The sequence below is a fragment of the Zea mays genome, chromosome 10 (genome assembly GCF_902167145.1).
Source record: "Zea mays cultivar B73 chromosome 10, Zm-B73-REFERENCE-NAM-5.0, whole genome shotgun sequence".
Taxonomy (NCBI): domain Eukaryota; kingdom Viridiplantae; phylum Streptophyta; class Magnoliopsida; order Poales; family Poaceae; genus Zea; species Zea mays.
Window position 1 is genome coordinate 23,439,028 of NC_050105.1, and position 15,129 is coordinate 23,454,156.

The 15,129-nt window shown below is 44.8% G+C and overlaps 1 non-coding gene and 1 pseudogene across 1 annotated transcript; both read right to left on the reverse strand.

Moving 5' to 3' along the window:
• Positions 1-10,640: 10,640 nt before the first annotated feature.
• LOC111590344 (small nucleolar RNA Z105) lies at positions 10,641-10,708 on the reverse strand. Its single transcript, XR_004853475.1, has one exon. It is a non-coding gene; the product is annotated as a small nucleolar RNA Z105 (small nucleolar RNA).
• A 2,601-nt stretch (positions 10,709-13,309) lies between these two features.
• Positions 13,310-14,571, reverse strand: LOC103642346 (protein NUCLEAR FUSION DEFECTIVE 4-like; annotated as a pseudogene).
• Positions 14,572-15,129: the final 558 nt, after the last annotated feature.

Sequence of the window (15,129 nt, forward strand, 5' to 3'; positions counted from 1 at the left end):
CGAGGCTCGGGGGCTACTGTCGGGGACCATAATTAGGGGTACCCTCAAGACGCCTAATTCTCAGCTGGTAACCCCCATCAGCATAAAGCTGCAAAGGCCTGATGGGTACGATTAAGTCAGGGATCAGTCCACACGAGTGACTCGATCACGCTTCACCCGAGCCTAGCCTCGGCCAAGGGCAGCCGACCTCGAGAGACTTCCGTCTCGCCCGAGGCCCCCTTTTTATGGCGGACACATCACCGGCTCGCCCGAGGCCTTGGCTTCGCTCAGAAGCAACCTTGACTAAATCGCCACACCGACTGACCAAATTGCAGGGGCATTTAACGCAAAGGTGGCCTGACACCTTCATCCTGACACGCGCCCCCGGCAGAGCCGAAGTGACCGCCGTCACTCCACCACTCCACTGGCCAGTCTGACAGAAGGACAGCGCCGCCTGCGCCACTCCGACTGCAGTGCCACTCGACAGAGTGAGTCTGACAGGCAGTCAGGCCTTGCCAAAGGCACCACGGCGAACTCCGCCCCGCCCGACCCCAGGGCTCGGACTCGGGCTAAGACCCGGAAGACGGCGAACTCCGCTCCGCCCGACCCCAGGGCTCGGACTCGGGCTAAGACCCGGAAGACGGCGAACTCCGCTCCGCCCGACCCCAGGGCTCGGACTCGGGCTAAGACCCGGAAGACGGCGAACTCCGCTCCGCCCGACCCCAGGGCTCGGACTCGGGCTAAGACCCGGAAGACGGCGAACTCCGCTCCGCCCGACCCCAGGGCTCGGACTCGGGCTAAGACCCGGAAGACGGCGAACTCCGCTCCGCCCGACCCCAGGGCTCGGACTCGGGCTAAGACCCGGAAGACGGCGAACTCCGCTCCGCCCGACCCCAGGGCTCGGACTCGGGCTAAGACCCGGAAGACGGCGAACTCCGCTCCGCCCGACCCCAGGGCTCGGACTCGGGCTAAGACCCGGAAGACGGCGAACTCCGCTCCGCCCGACCCCAGGGCTCGGACTCGGGCTAAGACCCGGAAGACGGCGAACTCCGCTCCGCCCGACCCCAGGGCTCGGACTCGGGCTAAGACCCGGAAGACGACGAAACTCCGCCTCGCCCGACCCCAGGGCTCGGACTCCGCCCTGGCCTCGGCCGAACGACTTCCGCCTCGCCCGACCCCATGGCTCGGGCTCGGCCACGGCAACGGAAGGCAGACTCAACCTCGGCTTCGGAGGAACCCCCACGTCGCCCTGCCTAGAGCACAGACCGCCACGTCAACAGGAAGCGCCATCATCATCCTACCCCGAATCGACTCGGGTCACGGAGAACAAGACCGGCGTCCCATCCGGCCAGCTCCACCGGAGGGGCAATGATGGCGCTCCACAAGCTCTATGACGACGGCGGCCCCCAGCTCTCTTACGGAAGCAGGACGACGTCAGCAGGGACTCGACCGCTCCAACAGCTGTCCCTCCGCCAGGCTCCGCCGCACCTCCGACAGCCACGACATCACGCCAGCAGGGTGCCCAGATCTCTCCGGCTGCCACATTGGTATGTACCTAGGGCGCTAGCTCTCCCTCCGCTAGACACGTAGCACTCTGCTACACCCCCCATTGTACACCTGGATCCTCTCCTTACGACTATAAAAGGGAGGACCAGGGCCTTCTTAGAGAAGGTTGGCCGCGCGGGACCGAGGACGGGACAGGCGCTCTCTTGGGGCCGCTCGCTTCCCTCACCCGCGTGGACGCTTGTAACCCCCCTACTGCAAGCGCACCTGACCTGGGCGCGGGACGAACACGAAGGCCGCGGGACTTCCACCTCTCTCACGCTCGACTCCGGCCACCTCGCCTCTCCCCCCTTCGCGCTCGCCCACGCGCTCGACCCATCTGGGCTGGGGCACGTAGCACACTCACTCGTCGGCTTAGGGACCCCCTGTCTCGAAACGCCGACATATCTTTTGTCTCCATTTTGTCCTCTAATTATGTTGTGAAATGCAACAGTTGCAGGTGTGATCTTAATTTGGTTCTCTATGGGATGAAATGTGACTACCATTAGAATTAGTATAGACATAATTAAATACATTTCTTGGTTTTTAAACTATATGTGGTTACGCCTTATATACTAGGACTGAGGGAGTACTACCTGTACTTATACACAACAATTCATTGCTATTAGGTAAAGCAGGAAGAATCTCCACGCACGCAACCATTCATTGCTATTAGGTAAAGTAGGACACTAATTCCTAGAGATGGTTCTAGATTCCAATAATTAAAGAATAGAAACCTACTAACGTCAAGTCAGAAAACTCTCTTCATGAGAGACAGAGACAAGTTCCCATCGCCATGCGAATATGGGATACCACCCCTAGCATAGTATCGCCTAGCACATGAGCCATTCGAAGTGTGATATGAGAAGCGGCGGCTCACATCCATCCATTGAACTGCTGCAGTAAGCACGAGTGATGTCAGCAGCCACGTACAGGCCGACCGAATAATTGAGCTTTCGGGAACGGAAAAGGCGTTGTGCCAAAGCAAATTTCCCCCTGATGATTCGGACACGTGAGGCGGCTATGGAATTTTCTTGGAAGGTTCGGTGACAGAGGAGAGAGAAGACGAATACGACCGTGATTTATCTATGACTTAGGATAAAAAAAACGGACTGTGATTGGATCAGATGTTTGATTGATATAAATTTAATAAATTATTGCCCGTACACGGAAAGAAGACGTTATTAATAGATGTGTTTGTCCGACTCTTGCTTTTGTCTAATTTAAATTCAGAGCTACAAAACCGTCTGATTTTGACACCTTATTAGCTGTTAAAGCCGTTTAATTTTGAGCGCTGCAACCGTCCGAAAATAACCAAAATCCACCTCGTCGAGGGATCAAAATTAAATCGTTTTAATAGTTCAAATACCAGAGTTAGATAAGTTAAAGATACTTTAGGGGAAAAAGGCGGACTCTATCAAGTACTTTATAGGGTGTTTGGTTTGAGGAATGAGCTAGTCCATCATCTTCTCATTCCTCACTATTTTTGTTTGGTTTGTGGAATGGAATGAGTTGATCCATCATCATCTTATTCCTCATAGTTATTTAGTTAGTACTAATATGAGTAATGGGGTCATCCCACCAAATTTGCGAAATGAACCCATGATGCACCACCTTAATTTGGATGTAGTGATTCCTTAAACCAAACACCTCCTTAGTTTTCTTATATATTTAGGTTTACTCTGCTGCAACCACGAGGAAGCATAACGGGGCAACACAGTTAAAACGATAATGCTTTCTCCCCTTGGCAATGAATACAAGAAATCAAAGGATGAAGGATAGAGAAAATAAGTCAAAACGAATAACACCATAGTCAATCCATTTGTTTCCATTATTATACTAGTTCAGTTGACAAGTTACCATTCGTTGCTCATGTGGGTGCCATGTTCGATGCATATAGAAGGGGATCTGTTTGAGGCTACCATGGAACATGCTTTTGTATAACTCAAGCAAAAAAAAAGAGAGTTTGTACAAGGCAAGTGTCCTTTGACCACGTTCTTTATCTATGCAACTTCAATTCACTTTACTTTTTATGCATGTGTCTTAATGTTATGAACTTTAAGGATTACCTTGTGTGTTAATCATTCCTTATATCTTGGGTTTACGCATTGGTGCTAAACACTCCCACCCGAATGACACATGATTTGTAATCCTAACTAATGGCTTACTAGTGGTTGGCGTGCGCCCTTGGGCGCGCTTGCAAATTACATAAATATTGTAGAGAAATGTTTTTTTATAATAGATCATTATAGGAGGTAGCTATATTAGGTCATGTTTGGTTTGAGGGACTATTTTAGTCCCTAAATTACCAAACGGTGGGACTACAATATGTATTAAACTGTTTGTCTCTAGTCCCTCAAGGGGTGACTAAAAGGGACTAAACCATATTAATTCTACCTTTTGTCTCTCCTTTATTTCAGATGCACTAATGGCGAGAGAATATTAAAGAGTATTTTGACCTCTTATGATTCAGTTAATGTTTTTTGAATACTTTTAGTCTATAGAACCAAACAGAGTAGGATTAAACTTTAGTCTCTAAACTAAATTTTAGTCCCTGGACTAAAGGAACCAAACGAATCCTTACTCGTTAGTATCTAAATGTTGAAAATGAGACGAAGATATGTATATAGAGTTGATACTTAAGTTACTTAGTTACTTTGTATACAGGGGAATGTGTAGAAAAAAGTTGTTCAGTTCAACAGTACCACCACTAATTAATTAAGAGAATCCAAGGAAACAGGAGAGCAAGCACGTACCAATAGTGGAGTCAAGTCAATCCATAATAGAAGCATGGCACCATAGGCCACCGTCATTGTGCGACAGGATGTTATAAGTTCTAACAACGTTGGATGGCAATTTACTGATAAAAAGTAGCAGACAGACTCGTTTCGGTATTCCATCAAGCAGCTTATTGAGGACATAGAACGTACAAGGGCATAAAACGTACTCTCTCCGTTTCGTTTTAGTTGTCGCTGGATAGTGCAAAATTGATCTATCCAGCGATAACTAAAAAGAAACGGAGGGAGTAGAAGTTTGTCGCACTTTAAAGACAAAGCAGCCACCGACGCGGTTCTTGTCGCGCTAGCTCGCGCCGGTGAGGAGGTGCATCATGTGCTGGCGTGTGGTAGGGCCATGGAACCACCACTCGAGGTCTGGTGCCAGCAGTTCCTGTGCCCGACGCGCGTCGCACAGCGTTGATCGCCTCGTACACTCGCAGCACTAGGAAACAGTTCCCTTCTTCAGCGAGCAGCACCTCCATGTCCACCGCTGTATCGTGCGAACGCGGCGATACCACTCTCGGACCAGAGGTGTAAATAGCTCTTGTCGCGAGTGCCGCTTAGACTCAACAGTCCTCTCCATGCTTGAGCTACTGGGCAGCTTAAACCAGCAGTGGAGCCAAGCCCAGGCACCGGCTCTGCTGGTGTATATGTATACCGACTCCCTTTTTCCTGAGAACTAATTTCCGCCAAGAGTGAGTGGACAGCCTGAGAGTAGAGAGAGAGATGGAGAAATGTGGGTCGTGGGAGTTGGAGAAGCAACGACGACGAAGCATCTAGACTTTTCCCACTGACTCTCCGTGATCGTTAATGACGTATCGTAGGGTTCATATTCATTTTGCTAACGTGGACAACCGGTCCTTTGTGGTGAGCTTTAATATATGGCTTATGAAACTTATAGTGATAGATGTTGGCTTTTTAGAAACATGGAACAATGTCTAGGGATAACGAGTACTAAAAATTGTGGTTTGTGACTCATATTTACCCTCCCTAAGGACCGGTTCATGGAGCGACCACCTAGGATATACCTGAGAGCACCTAGAGGGGGGTGAATAGGTGATTCTGCAATAATCAACTCTAAACAAGACAAGCTCGGGTTATGATGAGTGTTAGTGAAAACTAAATCCAAGTTATTATGAGTATAGGTTTATGGAGCGACCAACTAGGATATATCGTACAACCTCAAGCCATATGGCTCTAGCTTAATATATTATAGATCTTTTACTTGTGGTATGGTAGCTTTCTAGGCAGACTCGAAAGAAGAGTTTAGATTAAGCGTGGTAGTCTGGGTCCTGGTAGGGAGCCTATAGGTCTCTAGAACATGTGAAAAGTATCATAGTGAAACCCTGTCGTGCACCTCAAAAGTGCAATAAGGCCCGACATATACGAATCATGACTTGGGTAAAAAAATTGTACACCTCTACCAAGTTTGATCATATTAGTTGTGCTATCGATCATGGGCGACTGAGCCCTCACATGATTAGAAGTGGAACTCTTGATGCAAGATGTTTGATCTTGATGGATGAAGAATCTTGATGATAAATGATTATACAGTTATTACTAGTTTCAGATCCTTTAATCACCATAGTAATCATGTTGTTCTAATAAAATCTTGCCAACTAAAAGTGTTGATAGTAGCAAGCCAGAGTCATCTTTTACCTTATTATCAGCCTTGCATGGCATTTATTTTTTTGCAGTTGTTGTGTACAAAATGTACTCACCCTTACTATATCCACACAAAATAAAGGTTGGTCATAAGATGGAGAATGGGATGTATATCATAAATATATTTCCAAGATGTTAGGTGTGTGGTCCTACCATCGACCTTGCCATGGCATGATGGAGTCAATGTTATCATAGCTTAATAATGGTATACACTACCCTTATGTGCCACTTTGCTTTAATGAGATGTAATAATCATTCTTTTTCGTACACTATATTTGGTTACCGTTAATGAATTTGATTACATATGCGGAAATTGATCCATGCACACATGTGATTATCACCTAATTTTGGTTCTTCAAAACCAGGTGTGGCAATTCATGAATTCACCTATATTTTCTCATGATTTATTTAATTTTAAATTTACAATATGCACTTCATTACTTGAGCTCAAACCATAGCTATCCAAGCATAGCATGTCACATAAATAACCCTAGAGACCTCCTGCACATGCATGGTAAACATCATCCATAATCTAGAATTCATCACCTAAAATCACCAAGAACATAGGTTGTGCCTATGTCCATGTGGATCATTCGTCGATCCACCAAATCATCATTTTGAACAACTAATTTATGATGTGATAAAATAAAGTCTAATTCTGTCTTAAGTGTGACAGATGATGTATCATGAACATGAATAAGATCAAGAAAACGCTCTTAGATGAAACCTATTTGTCAACTAACCACAACAAGTGCCATTTATTCTCTTCTTGGCTCATCCATTGATTCATCAACAATCGAGCAAAATTTGGCATCATCAATTTCATCACAAATAGTTATTTGCACATCAAAAGCTATAATATCCAATGTCTGCTTCTGAATTTGATATGAGGTGCATTCATCATTATGTGGAGCATTACTCAATACAATAACTTTTGACCTCCTTATCATATGCAACAATTAGCTTTACCATCTAAATAAAATTACCTTGGTTCTTAAATTAGTAGACTCATCGTGTCCATGAAAGGGACAAGTTTGAAATGCTAATCATTGGACTGCATCAATTGATGTCTAAGGCATAATCAGTTTGCCTTAACTTCTTCACTTGTTTGCTTCTCTAGGACCAGTTCAATGTGTCATGATCGATTCTTCAAATTATCAGAGCATTTAACAAAATACTATTGATATGACCCACTCTCCCTCACATGAAATTTGAAGGCACAATTATCCGCACTTTTAACATTCTTCCAATTTTCAAATCCTTCGATAGTAAACACATCAAATCCTGCTCTTTCTACTGGCTATTTGGAAAACAAAACGCAAGGAAAGAAAGAAAATACCACATCTTTTATTGGTGAGTATTGTAATTAAGAAAAAGTTTTAAACCGCTGCGACTGAAAACTTCGTGGGTGATTCTTTGGACCTGGAGGTGGGTATATATCTCTAAAAAATTGGTATGGACCATGTTTCATGTATGCTATAATAACTTGTTCTTGCTTATCATGGTGTAAGTCTGAACTTAGCAACATACGCTTGTGTCTCTTTCTACAACCAACACACTAGTGTCTTCAAAATTTACTTGACGAACCTTAGGTGCTAGTTATTTTGGAGCTTCCTCTTCTTCTTGATCATCCCCTTGTTGTGCAGCAAGCCAATTAGCATTTTCATCTCTTGGGATATCATCAACGGTATATTTCTTGTAAAAAATCAATGGTCCTTTTGAATACCATGATTGTCCTTCAAAACAAAAATAGGACAAAATAGCCATCTCCTGTTATAGGCATTAATTAACCAATATCAAATAAAAAATAAATAAAGTACTAGTGAAATAGAAATACAGAAGATAAAAAATAAAAAAGTACCTAAGAGCATCTCCAAAAGACTCTTTACTTTTTGCTCTCTATTTGACTCTCTATTTATCTTTTCATAAAGATTATACTTTATATATAACATTTTACTCTAACAGACTATTTATCTATTTTAGCTAGTCAGATGGCTAGTCAAGTTTAGCTAGTGAGGAGCTAATTTGAAGAGTTGGATAGCTTGACGAGTCAGACTGCTGAAAAGTTATTTTGCTATTGATTAACCAAAATTTGGCTTGATGACCTATTTAACAAGTCTTTTGCAATGCTCTGACCACCACAATCTAGGATAATTTGGTGTTGCTTTGACGACTGACAATAGTCGCTTGGCGACGGGTGAAGCAACACACGAGATGGCAAGGCAAGTACAATTAGTGTGGCATTAGATTGCGGGCTGTCGGTGTCGTGGATTTCATAGTGACGCTCGCCGCCCGGCGATGACTTGCATAGTTCCGTGGCGAGCTTTGTGATGCCTCTAAACCTTTAGATATCTAATTCCGGAAGGTGATGCGGCGATGTGTGAGACCGTATTGGTGGTCGAACAGTTAGATCATTAGTAGAGATGGCAACGGAAAAATCTCCGTCTCGAGTAGGTCTCCATCTCCATCCTCGCGAAGAGGCATTTCTTCTCAATCTCCGTTCCCCACGGGGATAAATCTCTGACGGGATCTCTGTCCGCACTTAAATTATAACTAGGTTAATGCCCATGCTTTGCTACGGAGTCAACATTTAATGATAAGATGTAATGAAACATAGAAGCACTATTTATCGTTCTATGCTCTCGTTATTAAAGATTAGTGCATAACGATTACATGGAGATGAACAATACATAATTTATTAGCCACCTCAATATCTCATATTATTTGACGAGAAGAGATAAATCATAACCATATACATTAAAATCTGATCATTCAACAATGATGTGTTCTAGTTGCATGAAAAATATATGAATCATATGATGATGCTCAACACTCATCGCAAGAAAGAAAATGGGTGTGGCGACAGTTAGCTTCCCATACTGCTTCATCATGTTATTGTAGTCCTCCAGGTCTAAGACGAAGATGAGCGAATCGAGGTCCTCCCCAAGGAGCTAAGTTGGACAACAATGAGGTCAGCTTCCGGTGCCCTCATGGCGAGGGCTTGACTCTCTTGCCGGACTCCAGCCTCTCTCGTGTGTGCCGCGTCGGAGACTCACTTGTTGACTTGTCTTGTTGGCTGCAAAATTGGAGGTGCATATCTGGTGGTGGATTTTTCTAATAAAAACACACTTTTTAGATAATGGAAACAGTTCCGGTCTTCCCTTCAAGAGAAGTTAGGGTCGACTACACAACCATGACTCTCCCATCTACAAATAGACTCACGCAACAGGAAAGCTAATATAACAGCTATTACATGATACTGATTTCAAATCACCACCTAACAACTAAAATAACTAAAAGACGCCATCAAAATGAAATTCTATTCGTGAAGCGCCAACCAAAGTGTGCAAAAATCTGCATATCAACTATCTTCGTGGACTTGTAGCTTTCATTTATTAAATCCTTATCTTCATCCTTCTTTTGTAGATTTCTCTAAAACCTATTGTAAATATGATGTGCATATATGATAGACAAAATTCTAAATCCCTAGGTTTCCCTGTGGAAGGTAGATTTCTATCTACAAATTTGAATGCACAGGCCCAAATGAACGAGATGGACCATTGAGAAAAGAAAATACTATGTTAAGAACAACCTACCCGAAAGAGGCAGATCATCTAGAAGAATATGGCAGTAGACAACAAAAAAGCTCAAGTGTACAAATGAAGCACTTCTCCACGTTTTCTAGACCAAAGTGACATTTGTACAGTCAATAAAACAAAAAAATTATACTTACATGAAAGCACATATTAGATCATATTTCCAATAAACAGTAAATAAAAACAAGGATGAAACGAGAACAATATGGGTACCTTGAGGATCCATGAGGTATAATGTAGGACCATGCCAGAAAGAAAAGGAGATCCCTCTACTTAAAGAATATAGACAGCTTGAAGACAATTAGCGTCTGCTCAGATAAGCCATTGAACATGATCATAAGCCCACCAAAGAAGAGTGCACCCATATAAGGACCCCCGACATTCAACGTGTCATGCTTCATCTTCGTACGAAATAACAGAGTCATTGCAATAATTGACATCAACATCAGCTATAATGCCAGAGCACCAAAGTCAGTCATGTTTGAGTTATTTTTTCCTACATGCCTAGTGATCATACTGTTGTTTACTCATACCAATTGCCTCTCTGAAACTAAGTAGAGTAGCCAGATTGACAACATTCAAAAACTTGGTCGCAAAGCTGCCACTCCCCAGCAAAAAGAAGTTTGACCTGGCTCAAGAAGAGTCAAATGTCACCAAAGCAGTATTATACCATAGCAACATATCTCTGAGGTAAATTACTTACATGAATTCACATGAAATGAATCCAATTCCCTATTTTAGACTCCAATATTTCCATGGCATTTTTCTGCACTTCATCTTTGTACCTGTATCTTTCTGAGCATTGTTGTTGGAAATCCAACAAACTGCCGAACTTAATAAGCTCAGCGAGCGAAGGGATCTGGTCCTCCATCTCAAAGAGAAGCCCTTCAGAGATCTCCTGTGCGAAGTAGGTCGTGAACTCAATCTTTTCTTTGTAGCTCCACTCGTTGTCGTCACTGCACGTACAGCTTGGAATCCTCCCTTTCCCACCTAATCATTCGGCTGATTTATACGAAGAAACAAACAAATAAATAGTCGGGTCTATACAAAGAAACAAGTGTAACATGCAGTAAACGGGCATTCAGAATGAGCAGAAGGTATTTCTCATCAATTAGATCAGACACATCAAGGTCTTCCTCATTATGCCCGCACTGTAGAAACTTCCTCCAATAAATAAACTAAAACTTGTATCAGAATAACAACGAAAGCAGGGAAAATCAGTTGCTTAGAGTTCTCAGATAAATGCCTCGACTATCCCCATGGTTCAGCCATCAAAGAGATCGTGAAGACAACCAACAACCATCATATGCTCAACTACCACTATTGCTTCAGCTCATATCCATGTTTTCGTGCTGGTCTCACTTTGGCCAGTCCATAGGTTGAGCATATGTGACACGTCGTATAAAAAACCTACGGAAATCTACTATAGTATTAGTTCAGTGATAGTAGAAAATATCCAAACGGGCACTTAGAGGCCCATGTGCCCTCCTCCAAATCCAATACGGCCTTGCCAATAGGACAGTAAGGAACCCGAATTGCTGCTTATATTTTATGCCAACATGTTCTCCTTTATTCTACTACCCGGTGCTCATCACCCACCAACAGATAAATTATTAATCCTCGACGCTAGGATGGGAACTCTCGCCGACAACATTCTGACCACCAGATGAACTGGCATTGACCAAGCATTATGGAACCAAGAAACCCCTAAAAGGTTATAAACTTAATATTAGATCAATAGTTAATTTTACAAAAAAAAAGAACACAAAAAATATGCAAGATATGACAATCCTCAAGTCTTGCATGAATTAGAGATCACAACAAACCTGATTTCAAGAGAATAAATATGACATATTCCTTTTCTTTAATAGTAGATTTTGCTTCATTGTATTTTTCTTCTAGATCATGCAGAGCACTCTTGGTGCCCTCCAGATCTTTCTACAAGCAAGAGATAAGATTAAAGTTATAAGTAACCTATTTGCTAAGACTGTAAAACTACATGACTTAGATTGGAAGGATACCTGAGTCTTCCCAAGTTCTGCACCCAACTCCGCACTCAGATGCTATTCGCCATCACAAAGCTCCTTTAATTTAACCAATTACTGACCACAAATTTGGCAAAAAACATCTTAGCCATTAATAACAACATCATTTATTTTCAAATGCTTAAGACATCTAACCTTATCCCTAGCGTCTAGATCAGCTCACAGTAGTTCGGTTTTCTCTGTCATGGTCCAAGTGACAAAGATAATTTAAAGAGGATGAGATAATGATATACAAAATAAAGCTAGGTGACCATAATGCGCAGAATGTCTTGAGGTAATAAATGCCACCAGCAAAAAAACATGGAATCAACAAGCATAGTGAATGCATCCTTTTAATACACCGATGCATAAACTGGTACATGTGACTAAACACTCATAGTATCGAAGGCAAGTGCAATGAAATGAATAGACTCCATCCAATTGAGTTTGTATATAAATATTAAAGGACAAAGGAGTTTCTTTTTTGCTGAAAGCAAAAATAGTAAACACCTTTATCACATATTCATCACACTTATTGAAATTTACCTAGCAAAACATCTTAGAGTAAGTGAATTTGTGATCTGGGAGCGATTTGTAGCATCTAAAATACATTTATCCAAATAGTTTTGGATCAATTAGATGTCGATGAACAAAGCAATCCTACTAATGTGCACACCATGTGAATTCAAAAGCTGACTCTCCACTCATCCCAGCTATACCAAAAGGTGAACCTCTCAGACTTCTGCACAACTATAGGCTAGTCGTTTTTATTCTTATTTTCTCTGCTAAATAGACTACAAATGGTCCTATACTATGAACAACTGTGAAGTTAAAAAAAGAGCAGGTTACCAGCGTGTGAACTCTATACTGGGGTCTTAGATATAATAATATGCTATTAAAGTACTTCATTATTAACAAATTTAGTAGCGCTAAGTTGAGAAGGATGGTACAGACACATCTGGAAGACGTCATTTTAATGGTCTACAGATCGAAATTGCTATACTTTGTATGTACTTTGTGTAGTAGGACCTGTTTTGTTGGTTGTACCAGCGGAATAGCATGAAGCACACGTAAGAGCAGTCCTTGATAAAGTGAAAAATCTGTGTCATGAGAAAACTTAGCACAATCTTATTCAGTAACTTTTTCTAATGTTCTTCTATTCAACTATCACCTATAACAACCATGTATAATGTCCTCAATCAAAACAATGAAAACCGCATGCATATTTTTGCTATTTCTATCATTCATATCTTTATTTGTGTTTGTGCTATTTATTTTTTATGTTAGATCACAAAGTTGAGTTCAAATAATAACTTTAGCAACTTTTATATTTGATAAAAACATCACCAATAGAAAGAGACAAAAGGCCAGATAAAGGAAAAGACCTTGCACTTGACAGCCCACACCGCAGAAAAGAAGCATACGCTAATATTCACCTCTTCAATGTGCCCATCTAAAGGATTTAGATGCACCTGTAAATAATATCAGTTATGCAATGTGAATTTTTTTAATGAAAATCATGCCAAGTCTGTGAATGCAATGTGTTCTTATGTTGATCCTAAAATTGCTTCTTGCATTGTTGATATGGAAAATTGTATTCATATCCTATTGGTTATCCATACATGAAACTACCAAGGTGAGAATGGGATTCGGAGCTAGGGTTTCGGCTAGAATGGCGCGCTAGTCCCGAGCTCATCGACGGATGCAGTGAAGAGGAGGTGGGCGGCTAGCGCGGGGTGGGGAGAGGGCGGAGAATTGCTCGTGTCCTGGGCAGGTGGTCAGACTATATATTATATATATATGTCAACATCTTCTTCTTCTGGATTTGGAGTTATATGATTCCATTAATTGCCAATTCGGGTAATAAATAACTTACTTGATGAAGTGCTCGGAGATGGTGCCAGAGGCGATGCGACCGAAGAATCCCCAGATGCTAGTCATGGAGACGAAGAGGGAGACATCGATGTAGCCCATGGCCACGTCCATCTGCCCCAGGTTGTTCATCACGGCCAGCCCCGTGCCCACACCCATCAGGAACGACGCGAACATCAGCCAGAAGTCCAGCGACGTGAGCGTCTGCGCGATCGTGTGCTCCTCCCCGAGCCACAGCCGCTCTTCGGGAGCACGTGCCTCCTTCACCATGAGAAGCAGCGGCACGGCCGCGGCCACCAAGGAGTCTGCCTCCTCTAGGTCGGCGTTCGCCGACACGGTAGGATCACCACGATCTCCACGCCAGGATCGCCGACACGGTAGCGGGGGACGCGAGGAGCACCAGGAGCATGGCGACAAAGACGACCCCGCCCCCGTGCCGAGCCTCGTGAGGTCCGCGGCGAGGAGGTACAGTGCGATTGCCACGGCGAGCAAGTTGATTGCGGCGAAGCAGAGCCCGTCGTCCTCGTCGTCTACAGCGGCGGCGCCCTCGCGGAGGAACACCATGGTGAGCGCGCAGACGGCGGCCGGCACGACGGCGAGCATGACGAGGAACGAGGTCGGGTCGTCGGTGAAGAGCGCGGAGCAGGTGTCGGTGAAGATGGCGGTGCTGAGGCCGACGTAGCCCTTGAGCAGGCCGGAGACAGGGCCCCTGCTCCGGCGGAAGTTGCGGATGCAGGTGACGAGCACGGCGGTGTTCATCCACGTGGTGCTGTTCCCGTCGAGGCAGAGGAAGACGCAGATCTGCCAGTAGGGGAGCGGGGCGACGGCCCCGGACACGACCATCCACTGCGCGTCATAGCCGAGGAGGCCCTCGAGGGAGCCGACAGTGAGGAGGAGCCAGGTGGGGACGCGGTCGTACGCTAGCCCCGCGAGGAGGCCGAATGCCTTGCCGACGTCTTTGGCGACAGAGAGGCCGTTGAGCTGCAGCTGCGTGAGGCCCATGAGCGTCTTGAGCGCGTGCGAGTAGTTAGAGAAGGTGTAGTTGTTGCCAGAGATGCACTGCACCCACACCGCCATCACCAGCCCCAGCCATCGCCCCCAACGCATCCCCGCCATTAGGGCCTTTCAAAACAACTAAAGAAAATGCCCAGCCCAGTCGCTTGCTTGCTTCGAGTTCAAGGCGGCTCGCGTTTGATCGCTTGGTGCTTGGTCGTGTCTCCAGAGGAGGAGGATGAGGTATGGAAGGGGCGGTGGAGGCATGGGGAGGTTCGCGGCGCAGTGGATCTATAGGCAGGAGGGGTTGCGGCGGCCCACGAGGTGGGAGGAGGAGTTCTTGGGCGATGGAGGCAGAGGTTGCTTGGATGCGGCAGCTGGCGGAGGTCGAATGGCGGATGATTCGCCGCGGGCGGGAGCTTGGGTGATGGAGGCAGAGGTTGCACGGATGCGGCAGCTGGCGGAGGTCGGTTGGCGGATCAGATGGCAGGTGATTCACCACGGAGGGAATCGCAGCGGGGGGGGTCGGTTGCGCTTGTGCGTGATCTGCGGGCGGGGAATCGCGGCAGGGGGGGGCGTCCGCGGGGAAGGGGAATCGCGGCGGGGGCAGTCTACACTGCTCCCTTAATAGTTAGTAGAGATTAGAACATATGTCTTTTGTTATTAATATAAAACATTATC